The sequence below is a fragment of the Muscardinus avellanarius genome, assembly GCF_963383645.1.
Source record: "Muscardinus avellanarius genome assembly, chromosome: 5".
NCBI lineage: Eukaryota > Metazoa > Chordata > Mammalia > Rodentia > Gliridae > Muscardinus > Muscardinus avellanarius.
In genome coordinates this window covers 76,192,151-76,198,230 of record NC_137790.1, presented here as the reverse complement: position 1 = coordinate 76,198,230, position 6,080 = coordinate 76,192,151, and the positions used below count along the sequence as shown (strand labels likewise).

Here is a 6,080-nt window from a genome sequence, read left to right as displayed (position 1 = left end):
GACCAGATCTTCCCTCTAGCTCCCTTCCTTCTTGTGCCTCCGTTGCCAACCTCAAATCTCAGAGTTCACTCTGGAGGAATTTGATCCTTCAGCTGGCTGAGTTCCCAGGTGCTTAGGTGTGGTCCCTCTCACCTCTCAGACAAATGCCTTCAGTACCACCTTGCCCCCTCCCATACCACACCTCCCTTAAAAAGCACCTAGGGAGCCAGGAGTGGTGGTACACCGGAGGCTGCAACAGGAGGGGTGCAGGTTTGAGGCCAGCCTCAGCAACTTTTTAAGCCTCTCAGCAACCTAGCAAGACCCTGTTTCAAAATAAAGAGCATAAATAAATAAAAAGGGATGGTAGTATCACAAGAAAATTAAAAATAAAAGAGTGTCTAAAGCTGGGCATGGTGGCGCACGATTGTAATCCCAGCATTTAGGAGGCCGAGACAGGAAAACTATGCAGTTTCGAAGCCAGCCTCAGCTACTTAGTGAGGCCCTTTGCAACTCAGTGAGACCCTGTTTCAAAAGAAAATAAAAAATAGGGCTGAGGATGTAGCTTCTACCTCTAGGCTACACTCCCGTATATATGTATATATGTATAATGTATATATGTAATATATGTAATATATGTAATATATAATATATAATATAATATATTATATATATATACAAATAAAATTTTGGGAAACAGGATCTCTTACGCCAGCGTGGCTGGCTTCGAACCTGCGTGATCCTCCTGTCTCCGCCTCACAAGTGCGGGGATTACAAGCGTGCGCCACCACGTCCGGCTATTCTTTGTATGTGTTACTGGGGATGGAACCCAGGAGCATTTTACAAACTCTGAGCCATACCCCCAGACTGATTTCTTATTCTTTATTTTGAAACAGGGCCTCACTGAGTTGCAAAGCATCTCACTAAGTAGCTGAGGCTGTCCGCGAACTGTGATCCTCCTGTCTCAGTCTCCTGAATGCCACCGGGCCTGGCTATTCTTTTTCTTTCTTTCTTTCTTTCTTTTGTCCTTTCTTTCTTTCCATACCTGGACCCAAGGGCTTCCAAGAATCAGTTAGGAGTGATTACTTGAAAGTCATCAGACAGTTTACTCTGTGTTCATGGCTGGAAGCTGTAGTCCAGGAAAAGTGGCGGGAGGGAAGGAGGGAGGGAGGGAGGGAGGGAGGGAGGGAGCGAGCGTAGGCAGAGCAAGAGCAGAGGGGAGCATGAAAGAGCATGATAAAGAAAAGTGGAAAGAGGAGTGGAGGGGAAAGAAGAGGAAGAAGAGGGCAGAAGAGAGGAGAGTGGAGAGGCAGAGAGACACAGAGAGCCAGACATGGTGGTGCACACTTGTAATCCCAGGACTTGGGAGGCTGAGACAGGAGAGCCGGGTTCGAGGTCAGCCTCAGCTACTTATGAGGCCCTGCACAACTTAGTAAGACACTGTTTCAAAATAAAAATAAAATAGGGCTGAGGGTGTAGCTCAGATAGAATGCTCCTAAGGTTTAATCTTCAACACCCAAAACAAAACAAGTGTCTAGAGCTGGCTTGTCCCAAGAAAAAACTCTTCCCATCTGGTCCCGGGGAAGGGAAACAAGCCTTGTTTCTCTCTGCAAATCCTTTTGGAGACCTGCTGGGGGCTTTCCCCTGGAACCCGGAGGCTCAGGGCTAGACCACAGCTGTGCTAAATGCTGTGGATTTGGCCTGAGGAGAGGAGGATTGGCTGGAAAGATGAGACCTGAGGGGATTTCATAAACTCAGCCCATGAACCAGGTGTGTTGGCTCACGCTTATAATCCCAGTACTTGTGAAGAGGTAGAAAGAAGAAATAAAATTTTAGGTAGAAAGGAGACACGTTGGAAAGGCAAGAAATATATATGGTATTCAAATCTAAAATCTTCAGTTAACAGAGCTTGGTTATTCTTTTTTTTTTGGATAGAACCCAGGTGCATTCTACCTCTGAGCAATACCCCTAGCTCTATTTTTTATTTTTTTATTTCAAAACAGGGTCTCACTGAGTTGCGAAAGGCCTCATTAAGTAGCTGAGGCTGTCCACAAACCTTGATCCTCGTGTCTCACCCTCCCAAGTACTGAAATTATAGGTGTGTACCACAATGCCCATCTCTATCATATGTTGATGATGGGTTTATCCAGCCAAGCAGCCGAGCAGAGGCTTCCTTTAAGAGTCATAGTGCCTGAGCACAGTGGCGCACACATATAATCCCAGTTTTTGGGAGGCTGAGACAGGAGAATCGAAGATTCAAGGGCAGCCTCAGCAACTTGAGGCCATTTGTAACTTAGACCTTGTTTCAAAATAAAATAGGGCTGGGTGAATGTGTGCCATTTTCAATATGATCCACATTAAAAAAAAAAATAGGGCTGGGGATATAGCTCAGAGGTAAAATGCACTGGATTCAATCTCTAGTACCACAAAAACAAACAAACATGCGGGGGGGGGGGGGGCTCACGCTTGTAATCCCCGCGCTTGGGAGGCGGAGACAGGAGGATCGCGCAGGTTCGAAAGCCAGCCACGCTGGCTTACGAGACCCTGTTTCCAAAAACAAAATAGGTCTGGGAGTGTAGCCTGGAGGTAGAAGGGCTTCTAGGAACCCCAGTACCACCAATCATAATAATAATAATAATAATAATAATAATAATAATAATAATAATAATAATAATACAAAAACAGTACTTGGGAGGCTGAGACAGGAGGATTGCAGGTCTGGGGTCAGCCTTATCAATTTAGTGAGACCCTCAGCGATTTAGGGAGATCCTGTTTCCAAATACAAAATAAAAAGGGCTGGGTCTGTAGTTTGGAGACGGAATAACACTGGGTTCAATCCCCGGTACCAAAACAATAACAAAAACAAAACAAAACAAAACAAAAAGACGGGTAGTTTGAGGATAGAAGGCCTCTAGGTTCAACTCTCAGTATCCCTTTTACACACATCAAATAGAAGAGTCAGAGTCCTAGAGGAAATTTCCTGAATATTTTAGCAGTTTTTGAAAAGCTGCCAAATAATAAGCTTTTGAACTATTTTATTGGCTTGTAATTTCTCTTCTCTTTTCAAATAAATTTAAATTTCTTTGATGGTGCATACCTGTAATTCTAGTACTTGGGAGTGCAGGAGAATCGTGGGTTCACCACCAGCCTCAGCTACTTAGTGAGAACCTGTTTCAAAATAAAGAATAAAAAATAGGGATGGGGGTATAGCTTGGGGGTGGAACACCCTTGGGTTCAATCCTCAGTGTCACAAAATAATAAATAAATAAATAGCCAGGCGTGGTGGTGCACACTTGTAATCCCAGCATTTGAGAGGCTGAGACAGAAGGATTGCAGTTCGCGGACAGCTTCAGCTACTACTCAGTGAGGCCCTTTGCAACTCAGTGAGACCCTGTTTCAAAATAAAGACTAAAGCGGCGGGCGTGGTGGTGCACGCTTGTAATCCCCGCGCTTGGGAGGCGGAGACAGGAAGATCGCACAGGTTCGAAGCCAGCCTCAACTACTTAGTGAGGCTCTCAGCAACTTAATGAGACCTTGTTTCCAAATAAAATACAAAATAGGTCTGGGAGTATAGCCTGGAGGTAGAAAGCCTCTGGGTTCCACCCCCAGTACCACACACACAAAAAAGTAAAAATAAAAATAAATTTAAAAAGAATAAAGACTAAAAAGTAGGGCTGGGAGTGTAGCTTGGAGGTAGAATGCCTCTAGGTTCCATCCCCAGTACCTCAAATAAATAAATAAATAAATAAATAAATAAATAAATAAATAAATCTATCCCTTTGAGGCCAAACTCCCTAGGCTCCTGGCATGACACAGATGAAGTATTCCTCAGCATTTGGATATAAAACATAAAATAATAAAGTCAAGCTGGGTGTGGTGGGCACACTTGTAATCCCTGTATTTGGGAGGCTGAGACAGGAGAATCCTGGTTTGCAACAGCCTCAGCTATATAGTGAGGCCCTTTGCAACTAACTCAGCGAGAACCTGTTTCAAAATAAAGAATAAAAAATAGGGCTGAGGATGTAGCTCGGAGGTAGAATGCCTCTGGGTTCCATCCCCAGCACTGGAAAAAAAAAAAAAAAAAAAAAAAAGAGCAGCAGCTGCAGCTGGTGTCCACCAGCTCTACCCTGTGCTGGCGTGCGCCATGCCGCTTCTGGGCTAGGAAACAGTGTCCCTTACCTCATTTCAAACTTCAGGAGGATCCTAGCTAAGTACTATCTTCATTCCCACTTTACCTACCGATAAGGAAGCTGAGGTCAAGAGAGGTTAAGAAACCAGGTCAGAGAGCCGTGGCCTGTGAAGAGGGGCAGGGCGGGGCTCCGTGGGGTTCAGGGGGAGATTTTAGATAGTGACCAAGGGCCCCTGGCGGGGGAGAGGTCCACAGGTACCAGGAAGACGGCCTCCCCCTGCGCCCTACTCCTCTGACAGACTCAGGGTCAAGATGAGCCTTCGCTTGTCCCATCCTTCTCCAGGGCAACCCCTGGGACAGGGCAGGGAGTGATCCAGGGGCCTCAGGGCCAGTCCCCCCAGAGGTGGAGGTCCAGCAGGAAAAGAAGGCAAGGGCACTCACCCCTAGAGGGTCAGTGGCCTCGGCCCCACCCTGACAGAGCCACAGGCTGACTCAGCTGCAAACCTTTTCCACCAGAACATTCCTCAGGTTGTTCACCCTTGCGTGGTGCGAGGCCTTGAGCGGGCATGCCAAAGCCAGACTTTAGACTTCCCTGGAGCAGATAACAAGGCGCTAGGCATTCTTCTTCCTCGAGCAGAAGCTGGGGTCAAGGGGTGCAGGGGAAGGGTTACACCTGGGCTGAGCTGGTGCTGGAGACCCCGGAGAGCCCTGGGCCCACCAAGGGAGGCAGGAATGCCGGGCTGTCTGCTAGGGGAGGCGTCGGCATGAGGGCTGCTCCCGAGGCAGGGCAGAGGACTTGGAACCAGAAGAATTAAAGCAGCCATCTGCATCTCCCTTTTGTGAGGTCGGGACGGTGAGCAGGGAGGTGAGAGACTGGTGGGTGTCCGAGAATCAGGCCTGGACGGCCCACAGAGAATCATCCAGATTAAGGATGAAAACTGTGCAGAAGGTGAGCACCGTGCTGTGGTTTTCCCACGCGGGTTGGGAACCGGAGGCAACGTGCTGTGGAGAGATGGGGGCTCGGGTGACTCATGCCCGCGTTCAGGAACTTCAACAGAGAACCGCGCAGAACGGGAAACTAGCAAGATGAAGCCATCTGTGGCTCCCAAGCACCCTTCCACCGACAGCCTGCTGTGGGAGCAGGTGAGCCACCATCCAGAAGTCAAGGGAGAAATTGCTAGAAAAGACGACAAGCTGCTGTCATTGCTAAAAGATGTGTATATGGATTCCAAAGATCCTTTATCTTCCCTGCAGGCAAAAGATGCTGAAACAAAGGAATTTGGATTGCCAAAAGACCACTCTGATATGACAAACATTAACAACATGCCCAAAGGCAGAATTTTCATTGCAGAAACATTAACACTTTTATTTATTTATTTATAGTACTGGGGATGGAACCCAGGGCTTTCTACCCCTGGGCTAAACTCCCAGCCCTATTTTATATTTTATTTGGAAACAGGGTCTCACTAAGTTGCTGAGAGCCTCACTAAGTAGCTGAGGCTGGCCTCGAACCTGTGCGATCCTCCTATCTCAGCCTCCCAAGTATGGGATTACAAGCCTGCGCCACCACGTCCAGCTGCATTAACACTTTTAATAATCATAAACTTCATCCAGAAACACGGACTACTGAAAAAAATAGCACAAGAGTGCCATTTAGAACTGAAAGATGTAAATTCTCTTATCAAGGATTTTGTTGTTTTTGAAGTCAAAGTCTTTCCTCCTGAAAATAAGAAGGCAACACACTCAAAATGAAGAAAATCATGAAATGACCAGTCCTGTGTGAGTTTCCCATTCCTGTGTCCTGTTTATGTCCTCAGTCTGAGCATATTAAATTATAGAAATTACTAAATGTTTGATGCTCCCTGCTTTGAGAGCATATTTCACAAATAAAGTAGAAGTTGTAGGAACTAGGATTGCCAGACTAGAGGATCAAGGTTTGCAGCCAGCCTCAGCTACTTAGTGAGGCCCTTTGCAA

General features: G+C 46.6%; 1 pseudogene across 1 annotated transcript; it reads left to right on the top strand.

Moving 5' to 3' along the window:
* The first annotated feature begins 5,136 nt into the window (after window positions 1-5,136).
* On the top strand, window positions 5,137-5,857 carry LOC308263531 (NADH dehydrogenase [ubiquinone] 1 alpha subcomplex assembly factor 4-like; annotated as a pseudogene). Its single transcript has 2 exons — window positions 5,137-5,463; window positions 5,682-5,857. The product of its transcript is annotated as an NADH dehydrogenase [ubiquinone] 1 alpha subcomplex assembly factor 4-like (transcript).
* The last annotated feature ends 223 nt before the right edge of the window (window positions 5,858-6,080 follow it).